We start from the raw sequence: 13,891 nt of genomic DNA on the forward strand, positions 1-13,891 counted from the left end.
CACTGACCTTAAAGCTAAATATTATTAAATCTATTATTTCCCCAGCTGAAAACAGTTGTGAAAGCTGGATGATCAGAAAGGCTAAATTAAGAAAAGTTGATGTCCTTGAATTGTGGTTCCGGGGGAAAATGTTGGCAATTCCTTGGACCATACAAAAGGAATGAAGTTTAACCATGATGTTAAAATCAACTGCCAGTTAAATGCACAAATAAGGAAGCTAGATAGTTGAAGAAAAAACTAGTAATATACAACCAAGTGAAATTATATCCATCAGGTGACACATGACAGGCGATAAATGACTAAGCAATTGAAAAACATCAATAGGAATACCTTCTGTTTCAACTCATCCAATTAACGGGAGTCCACCACACTTCTAGATAATTGGCTCCACTTCTAGTCACATTGAACTATTGTATTGATTTTCTTGCAATTGAAATTCATTATTCTGTATCCTCAACTCTGGAACAAGAAGAGTCTTGACCTTCTTCTCGGTGACATCCTTTCAGGTATTTGATGAATATCATAATATCACCACTCAAACGCAGCTTCTCAAAACTCAAAACATGAAGTCTCGTAATCATCTTTGCATTCATTAGCCATTCAGTCATGTCCAGCTCTTGGTGATTCTATGGGCCAGATCTCTCCACATCTTCCGAGCTTCTGCTACTTCTTTGAGTTGTTCTATGCTCTGGCTGGTGTTAGCTTTTGTGGGAAGTATACCCCAAAAGGACAGTGCCAGAAACCTCACAGTACCAGAAACCTCAGAAAACAGTGCCAAGAGACTCAAACCAGCCCTTCCCCCTTTAACCACAGGCAAAAGCACCAGCTGAAAGGAACACTTAAATAGAGCCATTAAGATAAGGGGAATCAGGCTAAAGATAAACTCTCCAAGGCAGCGGTCACCAATAGGTGGTCCATGGACCACTGGTGATCCGCAAGAAAATTTTGGTGGTCCGCAGAAAAATTATTTGCATTTTTTATATTGCACTAAATCAGGAATCCTCAAACTACGCCCCCTGGGACAGATACGTGCAATGAATGATTGTGTTGCTGCAGAGAGTCTCCCCCTTCGGGGTATATTTGTGTGGGTCAGAAGGGGGCAGAAATTCTACGCGGGGTCTGCTTCAGCCTCCTGGTGTGGGGCTTTGGGCAAAGGCTGGAGGGAAGTGCTGCTGGTGGAAAAGAGCCGGAGGACCTTGTTCCAATGGGACTGCATCATGGCCTGGAACTGGCTGATCACCTCGGCCCACTAAGCCTCCAGGTGCTGATATCTGGCTTTGCACTCCTGCATGTCTTCCCTCTGCTTGGAAAGCCTATGGTCCTAGTCCTCAGTGAGGTGCTTCTGCTGAGCCTCCTTTTCGGTCAGATCCAATTTGAACTGAGCCAGCTGTTTTGCCAACTCTTTCTCATGGTGGCTGCTTAACTCCAACAACTGTTTCCTGTTGGGGCCTTAAGGAGCCTGGGCGGGCAGGCGAGGAGTGTTTGGGAGGGGACAATTGATTGGAGGCTGGCGAGGCACCCCTCAACGTGAATGATGTCGAGTTGGCCACACCCACCCAGTCACATGACCACCTAGCCACGCCCACCCAGCTGGTCATTAGGCAGATCATATTAGTGGTCCGTGGGATTTAAAATTATGAATTTAGTGGTCCCTGAGGTCCGAAAGGTTGGGGACCCCTGCTCCAAGGTAAACCGAAACTCCCTTTTCCCTGCCTCCCTGACAGGATTAACTCCTAGGACAGGAAAAACAAAAGACCTGGGACCAAGATTAACCCAGGAAAACAGGAAAACAAAACCCAGGGCACTCAGAAACACCTCAAAACCCATCAAGTTGCAGGAGCTTCAAAGGGGAATTAAGCATAAAAGACTCAGAGTCACACTTTCAAGTTTGCTTGCAAGCCAGGAACGCTCGAGCTGTGTCACTACTTTTCTTGCCTTCCTGAATGAAAGGATCCCTTTTCTAGCAGCTGGCTTTCATATCTATTTCTTCTCAGCATCAGTGACTGTTTCCCAGCTGGGAAACGAACACAGGAAATTTTCTTTCAACACTTTGACGGTGTCCAGCCACCGTCCAGCCACCATGTTCTTTGGTGGTCTGGTTTCTTTTTACTGCTAACTTTTCCAAACGTAATTGCTTTCTCCAGTGAATCCCCCTGCATGACATAGCCAAGATAAATGAAACACAGTTTTGTGACTTTGCCAGCAAAACATCAGGACACCAGAATATAAAACCGTGGCCATTTATCCTACAAGCTCATCACTGCTGGAATGCCTACACCAACATATTGGCTGTCTGATCTTTAGCAGAATAGCAATAGCACTTAGACTTATATACCACTTCGCAGTGTTTTACAGCCCTCTCTAAACGGTTTACAGAGTCAGCATATTGTCCCCAACAATCTGGCTCCTCATTTTAGCCACCTTGGAAGGATGGAATTTGAGTCAGTCTTGAGCCTGGTGAGATTCGAACTGCCAAATTGAAAGGCAGCCAGCAGGCAGCAGAAGCAGCCTGCAGTACTGCGCCACCACGGCTCTCAGAATAACAGAGTTGGAAGGGACTTTGAAGGTCTTCTAGTCCAACCCCCTGCTCCAGCAGGAAACCTTATACCACTCCAGACAAGTGGCTGTCCAGTCTCTTCTTAAAAGCCGCCAGTGATGGAGCACCCATGACTTCTGAAGGCAAGCCGTTCTACCGGTCAATTGTTCTCACTGTTGTTGTTGTTGTTAGTTGCGAAGTCGTGTCCGATCCATCGCGACCCTATGGACAACATTCCTCCAGGCCTTCCTGTCCTCTACCATCCTCTGGAGTCCATTTAAACTCATGCCTACTGCTTCACTGACTCCATCCAGCCACCTCGTTCTCTGTCGTCCCCTTCTTCTTTTGCCCTCAATCTTTCTCAGCATTAGGCTCTTCTCCAGTGAGTCCTTCTTTTTCATTAGGTGGCCAAAGTATTTGAGTTTCATCTTCAGGATCTGGCCTTCTAAAGAGCAGTCAGGGTTGATCTCCTCTAGAACTGACTTGTTGGTTCGCCTTGCAGTCCAAGGGACTCACAGGAGTCTTCTCCAGCACCAGAGTTCAAAGGCCTCAATTCTTTGGTGCTCAGCCTTTCTTATGGGCCAACCTTCACAGCCTTACATTGCAACTGGGAAAACCATAGCCTTGACTATACGCACCTTTGTTGGCAGAGTGATGTCTCACTGTTAGGAAATGTTAAATTTAAATCACTGCTTATTTATTCAATGGATTTATTTGTTTGGTGGTCCATCAAACAAACAAAGCCCTCGGAAAGAAAGAAAAAGCAAACAGCTATTAAGCCATCAAAACAATTCTGATTTTGCTGTGGTGACGCTAACCGCATTTGGCAAGTTGTCTCACAGAATAAGCTGAGCCAGTCCCAGCCTTCTTTCCATTTCCATAGCATCTCTTCCACCTCAAGTTTTGATTCATTCTGAATTCTGACTTAACTAGTAGATGTTCTAAAATTAATTCCTGAACTGGAGCATGTGGGCTCTTTCGCACCTTTAGTTCCTTCACTTCATTAATAGCTAACCCTACGTCTTCACTTTATGAGTGCACATTAGCGCTAAAGTGGCAAATGAAAGCAAATTTGATACGACGGAACATATGGCGGCTTCCAGATTTGTACATGTGTGAATTTTGCTGAACATCCATTCCTGAACACTACTAAGACACCACATGCCAAATAAAAAATAAAATAAATAAATAAAAAGGAATCTTGAAATAACCCTACCCCAGAGAAAGTGTAGCGATAGCAGAAGAGTAGCGGTGACAATAGTCATCTTCTTCAATTTGTATCTCTCCTTTCTTTCTGGAAATTCACAACAAAACTATTTGGGGTGAGTGATTTGGAGAAACAATGAAATCAAATGTAATTAAAAATGGAGGGGAATATGTCTCTTCCCCCTTCTCGTTACAATGTTTTAAAAAGTCGCCAGCAATTCTTCAGCAATACACAGCAGACAGTGAAAAATCTCACACTTTCGTTTTCAACTGATTAGCTCATTAAAGAACAACCGCCATTTTCGCTTTGAGGTCAGCTCCAAAACTTAGGGAAAAAAAATAACAGGGAATTGATTTAATTACTTGCTTTTGTAATTAGAGTTCTCCCATTTCTGTTCAGTCCGGTATTTTCTTCTTTAAGCTAAAATCGGTCCTGGCAGTTGGTCGTGGCAATTAGGTTTGCCAAAGCAGGAAAAAAGCTTCGGATCTGGACCGCTTTGAAGTTCTGAGGGGGCTTAACCCTTCGAGCCCCCTGGTGTCTTCCAGGAGTTCTAGGGAAGTTCTACCTCTGTCTCTTTCGCTCATCTCCTCTTCTTCGCCCGAAGAGGGGGAATTTCGAACCGCTGGGCAGCTGATTGTCACTGTCCTAGCAGTCTAACACGATCCAGAGGATGGTGATCAAAGAGATCACCTCCATTGCCAACGGAGCCAACCAGAAGCCTAATCTTAACTACTGGTTCACCCATAGCAGCAGCTCACTTCTGGATGGTTGATAAACCCCGGTCTGCTAACTGATGCTCTTTTTTTTTGAATTTTTTTTTATTTTTTAAAGACAAATAAAGATAAAACTATCTTCAATCCAAAAAAAAGAGAAAGAAATGTAAGAAGTACTTCAGCCAAGTACAGTAGGCCTCCATTACATTACCTTCTGCATCTGTTCCACTGTAGAAAGGAAAACCAATTAGTTTGAAGTGCAACTACAAGAAGATGGAAGTGGTATAGGTAGTCCTCAAGTTATGACCAGTTAGTTAGTGACCGTTAAAAGTTATGATAGACCTCCAAAAAGCTACTTCAGATTCAGATACCCACCGTGGCGGTGTTGTGACCCAGGCCCAAATAGGTAGTAATAGACGTACTCAGTTCCAAAAACAAACAGACTTTGTTAGAACAACTGAGAATTAATTCATTCTCAGCATAGTCCAAACTAAATCAAAACAAATTCTTCATAACACAATTCTTCAGTCTTATCACCAACCTTGGTCTAATCAGGCAAACTGCCAAAGGCTTTTCTTGGCAAAAGTTCAAAAGCAGAAGTCGCCGACAAGAAATAAATGCAGCAAGATGAGAAGCAAGTCTATCAACATTGTTTTCTGACAAAGAGCCCAAACACCGTTGCTGGTCTTTTAAGCCTTATGGGAGGGGCCAATCATCTCTTGGCCCTATTCCTAAGTCGTCCTTTTTGCTTGACCTGCTCTTGCCTTCTGGCAGCTGTTCTCGTGCGTGCATTAGGAACAGGCTCCTCCTGTTTCTCTGCCTCACTACTGTCAGCCTCTGGAGGCTCTGGAGTCTGCACATCACTCCCTGATGGGCCTGGCCCCACCTCTGCCTCCGATGCAGAGCCCTCATCTGGGCCTTCCCGAGCCTCCAGGACTGGCCCATGTTCTTCCTCAGCCTCATCACTGTCTGACTCTGCTGCCAGCTCCATAGGCTGCTGGCAGACCACAACAGGTGGTCACACTATCACAGTTTGGGCACATGGCAACCGGCCTCATGGGACCACAATCTGAGATATTATTTTTCTGGAAACTTGCATTTACTTTTGGTTTCCATCAAGAATGCTCCACAGAGAACAATAGGTTTGATTAATGACCATGGTGTTTGCTTAATGACCACCAAGTTTGCTTTACAACTGCATTTGTGCTTAGTGACCACCCCAAAGAAGAGTTATAAAATTGGGCATGGCCACATGATGACCTGCTTATGACTGTCATGATTTACGATCCTAATGGCAAGCTCAATTACAATACACTCCAAGGACTGCCTGTAGAACTTTTTAGAAAGCTTCCTGACTTTGAAACCTGGTAGAAAACTTCAACCAAAGCTTGTGTGCTTCAAGAGAATGGCCTCTGGTGGCTCAACAGACTAATGCAGTCTGTTATTAACACAGCTGCTTGCAATTACTGCAAGTTCAAGTCCCACCAGGCCCAAGGTTGACTCAGCCTTCCATCCTTTATAAGGTAGGTAAAATGAGGACCCAGATTGTTGGGGGCAATAAAAGTTGACTTTGTATATAATATACAAATGGATGAAGACTATTGCTTAAGACAGTGTAAGCCGCCCTGAGTCTTCGGAGAAGGGCGGGATATAAATGCAAATTTAAAAAAAATGAAGTCAGAGCTCATGGTTATGATCCAATAATGTTTCCAGTTGACTCTGTAGACGTTTATTGTCCCTTCAATTAGTTAATTTTTGTCCACCTTGGTCAATATTTATAGCTCGCTTCAATAAACGACAGGGATTAATTGAGCTCACCAGGACAGCTTGCGACATGGCTGGAGAAATGTAATTTGGGCAGCATTTTAGGTTGAGTCAACATCTTGACTCTGGAAGGTATGATCTATTAAAAACGTTATTGTTATTACAAAGCAGAAGCCATCAGCCTCACGCTGGCTTCTTCACGCTGAGAGTAAACTGATGTGTCAGAGACCTGAAAGTTCAAGATTTTAGCCTTATCCCACTATATAATCATTTAGTTGTTTTTAAACAAATAGCTTTGTGCTATAACCTGCTACTCTGGAAAAAAAACAAAACACCCCGCTCTAGACAAATTTCTTGGATTATGGTAGAATAATTAACTGGGTTCCTCAAATTAAAAGCACTCATCAAAGTCAGTGGGAACCAGATGGCAATTCTGTACTGACCATAACTGGACGTGAGAAAGAAATGAAAACAGCAATCCAGATTCATTGGCCATTCAGTTCCTACTAAAAGGGCTTAGATCAAAAACCATAGAGGGATGACATCTCCACATTCAAAATTTAGGAGGAATAATTTGGAACAGAAACACTGCAAAATTAAAATGAGTGCAACGGGACTACCAGCGATAGCCTGGCACCTGCCATGTTGAGATGCAAATTATTCTAATTATATATGATTAGAATATGCAATTTAACTGCATCTCCCAAGCTCATTACAAAGTTCCGCAGTGGCTTTGGGTGATAAATGGGTTTCAAACAGATATTTCCCATCGATGAAGCTTATTCCAGAAGAACTGCCTTTGTGTTCAAGCCAATATACCTTAGATCACCAGATGCTGGGGATTAACCAAAGCAGATGGGCATCGCCCAGCTTGAAAAACTTCCTATGGCATCTGTTGGTCACTGTCAGAAGAATGAATGCTGCCTGAGCTACGTGGACCATCAATTTCAACCAGCTTGAAATTTTTATTTTGGCGGCGACTGTCCATTGTCTAGGACGTATTTGCAAAAACGTTGGCTTTGCTAGCAATGCCATTGAGATGCACAAACTGGAAGAGGATCTGTAGAAAGGATAATTAATTGCAGGACAGTAGGCAATCACATGCAACTTCCAGGATGCTCTGCGTCTATCCTAATGTTCCCACCTCTCCATAGAAACAAACATTGGTTGACACATTTGGATGGCCGCAAAGAGTTTATTTTCAGAGGAAGAATGGCTGGAAAAACAAACATATCCACTAAAGAAAAGTAAAGGTAAGAGTAAAAGTTTTCCCTATCCAGTTGTGTCCAATTAGAGGAAGAATGCTCATCTCCATTTCCTAGCTGAGGGAGCCAGGTAGTTATCAACTTGCGAAGCTTTTCTGACCTGCTCCGGAGTTGCCATAGGCAGGGGGATGGGAATTCACACCTCACAGCTACATCAAGGAATTCACACCTCAGTCAAAACAAAACACATCGTAGCTGCCCAAACTCAAGGCCTTCTCCACAGAGATCTGCAATGGCCAGAGGGAGCGACTTCTATGACCCGCAAAATTGCTTCATTGGGGAATGTGACTGGTGACACACCTTGGTGGGGGAGAAGACAACAGGTCAGAGGTGAGGCACAGGGTGAGGTGAGGGTGAAGTCAGAGTTGGCTTCGTTTAATTCATGCCAACATGACATTCCTAATAAACAACCTGATTTTTCTTGCTTAATGGTTTTAGGCTCCTGATTTTATTAGGACATCAGTCAGAACCCTGACAGCGGTCAGAAGGCATTTCTGTGATCATATAACCAGCATGACTATAGGCCAAGGCACATGGAACACTGTTACCTTCTCACCAAAGTGATACCTATTTATCTATTCCCAATTGCATGCTTTTGAACTGCTAGGTTCAAGTCAACCAATCAACCAATGGAACAACTTGCCTTCAGACATTTGGGTGCTCCATGAAACTTTCAAAAAGAGACTGGCAATCATTCATCTGAAATGCTCGAACAGGGGGTTGGCTAGAAGACCTCTAAGGTCCCTTCCAGCTCTATTATTCTAGGTTCTAGGTGGGCAGGAGCTGGTCAGGAATGTTGTACATCACTTGGGTCTCGAACCTGGATTGAGCTTTCCAGCTGTCAAGCTCAGTGTCTTTAAATACTGAGCCATCACACCATGAGGAACTCATAGCTGAAGTCCAGCAGCATGGAACACATCTTCCAAATTAAATGTTTTCCAGTGAGACTGGTCTATCAGGGCAAACTTGGTCTACCCAATTATGGGACGGAGCATACTGCTTCCACTTTCACTACCGGTTCTCCAAAACCTGTCAGAACCTGCTGGATTTCACCCCTGAACAAAACCCCAGGAGACTCAGGTGAAGTGAAAAGGTACAAATAGCACAATTTTGTAAGGGAATTAATACATGAGTGAGAGGAGAGCTGATGCAATCTCTCAGTTTTATATTTCCTTCTTTATAGCGGTTTAATTGTCCTAAGCATATGCTTTCATCTGCTACAAATTTAATGAAGCTTTTGGTAATTAAATTTCCATTATCTGGGCAGATAAAGAATGAATACCAAAGGATGGTAACCTCTTCAAGGTGATTCAGTGAATCCAGGGCTGAGGTGGGGCAGTCAAACCTTTGATTTTCTATTTTATTTTTTTAAAAAATCCTACACAGTTTTTATTGGTGCTGGTAATTGTTGCTGACGCTATTCATTCAACAGTGTTTAGGGTGAATTTCCATATGTCTTGACCAGATCCCTGCAGCGTGGAAATGATGAGCTAACAATTCAACGTAGAGAAGATTGTGGGGAAAGAGGCAGAGAGATGAGTGCACATTTTGAATAGAATAGAATAACAGAGTTGGAAGGGACCTTGGAGGTCTTTTAGTCCAACCCCCTGCTTAGGCAGGAAATCATTAAGAAGATGTCTGAATGTTAAGAAGATCCAACATCTTCTTAAAAATTTCCAGTGTCTGAGCATTCACAACTTCTGGAGGCAAGTTGTTCCACCGATTAATTGTTCTCACTCTCAGGAAATTTCTCCTTAGTTCTAGGTTGTTTCTCTCCTTGATTAATTTCCACCCATTGCATCTTATCCTGTCTTCAGGTGCTTTGGAGAACAGCCCGACTCCCTCTTCTTTGTGGCAGCCCCTGAGATATTGGACCACTGCTATCATGTTTCCGCTAGTCCTTCTTTTCACTAAACTAGATTTATTTGTTTCAATTTCACATACATGTTATCAGTGGGGCTGATGGATGATGGCTATTAGCTAGGAATTCAGGAACTGTGAGGCATCGTCAGCAAAAGAGATAATAAGTCTTTATTGAGGAATACAGAATGAATGGTACCTTCTTTGGAAAGCTGGTGGGAGTCCATTGATCAGGGGTTCAATATTGGATGGAACATACAGTAGAACATAGAATAATTGTTGTGACCCAGACCCAAGTAGGTACTCAGTCCGTGATAAAATAAACTTTATTCGAACAGCTGGGAATTACTTCATTCCCAGGGTTGTTCAACTCAAACCGGCTGTGGTGGCTCAGGCTGTAAGATAGCCTGTTATTAAAACACAGCTGCCTGCAATTACTGCAGGTTCTAGTTCCACCAGGCCCAAGGTTACCTCAGCCTTCCATCCTTTATAAGGTAGGTAAAATGAGGACCCAGATTGTTGGGGGGGCAATAAGTTGACTTTGTAAATATACAAATAGAATGAGACTATTGCCTTACACACTGTAAGCCGCCCTGAGTCTTCGGAGAAGGGCGGGATATAAATGTAAATAAATAAATAAAAAAAGTAAAACAAATGCCTCCCAAACACAAATTCTTCAGTTATCTCACAAACCTTAGTCCAATTAGGCAAACTGCCAAAGGCCCTTCCTGGCAAATGTCCAGAAGCCACAAAAACAAAGATGTACACGAAGCAGAGGACACAGCTACAACGTTGTTTTCTGGTAAAGCTGAAACTCCGGTGCTGGTCTGTTTTAAGCCTTATGGGAGGGGCCAATCATCTCTTGGCCCTACTCCCGAGTTGTCCTCTCTGCTTGAGGTGCTCTTGCTTTTTGGCAGCTCTTCTCATGGTGCATCAAGTGGTCCCAGAGTGGGGTGGGAATGGGGATTTTGAAGTATCCTTCCCCTGGAGTGGGGTGGGAATGGAGATTTTGCAGTATCCTTCCCCTGCCATGCCCACCAAGCCACGCTCACAGAACTGGTAGTAAGGAAAACTGGATTTCACCACTGGTTTTCTTGTTGTTGTTGTTTTACTCAAGGAGAAACCTTTGTAGTAACTTCAAATGTTGCTTGAAATGAAATCCAATGATCATCAAGAAGGATATTTGTCTTCTGGTCTGTTTTCATCACAACATTGTCTTTTGGGTGGTTTCAAGTTTCCTCTGGATTTTTGCTCATGAGGACTCTGAGTACAATGTTATTTGAATTTCCTGTTCTTGTGCTGCAAGCGATTCTAGTGTCCAGGAGCTAGTAAGCCCATCTGAAATAGCTCCATTCCACTTTTGGACCCTGTCTTGATCTGGAACATTATAGGCAGTCCTTGACTTACAACAGTTCATTTAATGAGTGTTTGAAGTTACAACAGCACTGAAAAAAGTGACTTATGACCAGTGGTGGGATTCAAATAATTTAACAACCAATTCTCTGCCCTAATGATTTCTTCCAACAACCAGTTCACCAAACTGCTCAGAAAGTTAACAACCGGTTCTCCCGAAGTGGTGCGAACTGGCTGAATCCCACCACTGGATAGATAGATAGATAGATAGATAGATAGATAGATAGATAGATAGATAGATAGATAGATAGATAGATAGATAGATAGTGTTATGTCCTCGCGCTTACGACCGGCTTCAGCCAGGCTTGTTGCCGACGCTCCAATTGGCTGAGGCTCAGGCAACCAAAGAAGCGGGAACTAGCGAGCGCCACTATTGGCTCCCAGTCTGACAGCTCGGGGTTTTTTAAGCAGCTGTCAGAGAGTGCTGTTCCGTCAGAGTCTAGTGGGTTGTTAGATGTTGTTGAGCTGTTGGTTATCCGTTGTTATTAAACTTGAATTACCACAGATATTCGTCTTGGCTTTTCTTTTGAGTTCTCGGAACTGAGCAGATAGATAGATAGATAGATAGATAGATAGATAGATAGATAGATAGATAGATAGATAGATAGATAGATAGACAGATAGATGATACAGACAGACAGACAGACAGACAGACAGACAGACAGACAGACAGACAGACAGACAGACAGACAGACAGACAGACAGATAGATAGATAGATAGATAGATAGATAGATAGATAGATAGAGTGGTGGGATTCAGATAATTTAACAACTGGTTCTCTGCCCTAATGATTCCTTCCAACAACCAGTTCACCAAACTGCTCAGAAAGTTAACAACCGGTTCTCCCGAAGTGGTGCGAACTGGCTGAATCCCACCTCTGCTTATGACCATTTTTCACACTTACCGTTCCAACATTCCCATGGTCACGTGATCAAAATTCAGATGCCTGGCAACTGACTCATATTTAGGACAGTTGTGGTGTCCCAGGGTCATGTGATCACCTTGTGTGACCTTCTGACAAGCACGATCGATGGAGAAACCAGTTAACCACCATGGTACTAACGTAACAACTGTAGTCATTCACTTAACATCTGTGGCAAATAAGGTGGTAAAATGGGGCAACGCTCAATCAACAAATGTCTCACTTAGCAACAGAAATTTTGGACTTGGTTATGGTCATAATTCAAAGACCACCTGTATAATGATCTTACTTGAAGGGGTAAAGCAATTTGAAGAATAGAATGGAATGGAATGGAATGGAATAGAATGGAATGGAATAGAATAGAATAGAATAGAATAGAATAGAATAGAATAGAATAGAATAGAATAGAATAGAATAGAATAGCTGGAAGGAACCTTGGAGGTCTTCTAATCCAACCAGAATGCAGCTGCGCGGGTGATAGAGGGAGCTGGTCAGAGCTCCCATATAACACCAATCCTGCGCAGACTGCACTGGCTACCTGTGGTCTTCCGGGTGCACTTCAAGGTGTTGGTTACCATCTTTAAAGCGCTCCATGGCTTAGGACCGGGTTACTTACGGGACCACCTACTGCCACCGTTTGCCTCCCACTGACCCGTGCGCTCTCACAGAGAGGGACTCCTTAGGGTGCCGTCAGCCAAGCAATGTCGGCTGGCGGCCCACAGGGGAAGGGCCTTCTCTGTGGGGGCTCCTACCCTATGGAACGAGCTTCCCTCTGGACTTCGCCAACTTCTGGACCTTCGGACCTTTCGCCGTGAGCTTAAGACCTATTTATTTATCCGTGCGGGACTGGCATAGAACTTTTAGTTGTTTTTAGTGTTTTAAATTTTTAAATTAGGTTTTTGGATTTTAAAGTTATTTAAATTCGTGTTAAATTTAATTTAAATCTTAAACTTAAATCTATTTAAGTTTTTTAATTGATATTTTATTGTATGTATTTGATTGTTGTTTTTATTCTGCCTGTTCACCGCCCTGAGTCCTTCGGGAGAAGGGCGGTATACAAATTAAAATATTATTATTATTATTATTATTATTATTATTATTATTATTATTTTTATTATTATTATTATTATTATTATTATTATTATTATTATTATTATTATTATTATTATTATTATCTGCTCAGGCAGAAAACCCTATAGCAGAGGTCTCCAACCTTGACAACTTTAAGACTTGTGGACTTTAACTCCCAGAATTCCTCAGCCAGCAAAGCTGGCTGAGGAATTCTGGGAGTTGCAGTCCACAAGTCTTAAAGTTGTCAAGGTTGGAGACTCCTACCCTATAGCATTTCAGACAAATGGTTATCCAACCTCTTCTTAAAATCTTCCAGTGTTGGAGCATTCACAATTTCTGGAGGCAAGTTGTTCCACTGATTAATTGTTCTCACTGTCAGGAAATTTAGTTCTAGGTTGCTTCTCTCCTTGATTAGTTTCCAGCTATTGGAATTAAGCCACACTTCTCAGTGCCTCAAACCCGGCTTTGAAAATCAACCCAGGAAGTGTGGCTTCTACACATTTACAGAAGGACCTTGTTTTTTTGTGGGTTTTTTTGCATTTGGGTTAAAGAGGGGCAGCAGCTCCAATCTGTCACTTCAGAAAGGAGTGTCATTTTGGTTTACCTTCCACTCTGAATGAGTTCTTCCATCAAATCAAAGTGTCCTGTTGAAATACAGCCTTTGTGGTAGGCACATCTTTTTAGTCAAAGCTAACTTCAGGTTTTTCACAGACCTTGGGCAAAATGTCAACAGTCAATTACCCTTCTTTGGTCTGTTCCCCTGCGGGTATGTCTTCCTGGGACGTGATATAAGTTGTAGCCCTGTTGTCAAGCCTTGTGAGGCTGTCAAACTCAGGAAACAAGAGTCATTTGGATGTCTGGAAAGATCTCTGTTGCTAGCAGGGTGATATAACACAATCGTGAAAGGTTGTCAAATTAATTCTCCCACTCAACTTTGATTGATTATATGCCATCAGGCTGATGTTAGTTCTTAGGAATCACACAGGCCTTCTCCAGAATGAATTGTCCACAATCTGGCCCTTCAGATCTTCCAAAAATTCAACGATTGCCTCTACAATTGAGTCCATCCACCTCGCTCCTGGTTGGCCTCCTCTTTCCTTCCACCTTTCTTGCAATTAAGGCAAAGATGGTCTGAGTCT

Source organism: Ahaetulla prasina, chromosome 3 (assembly GCF_028640845.1).
Source record: "Ahaetulla prasina isolate Xishuangbanna chromosome 3, ASM2864084v1, whole genome shotgun sequence".
Classification (NCBI taxonomy): Eukaryota; Metazoa; Chordata; class Lepidosauria; order Squamata; family Colubridae; genus Ahaetulla; species Ahaetulla prasina.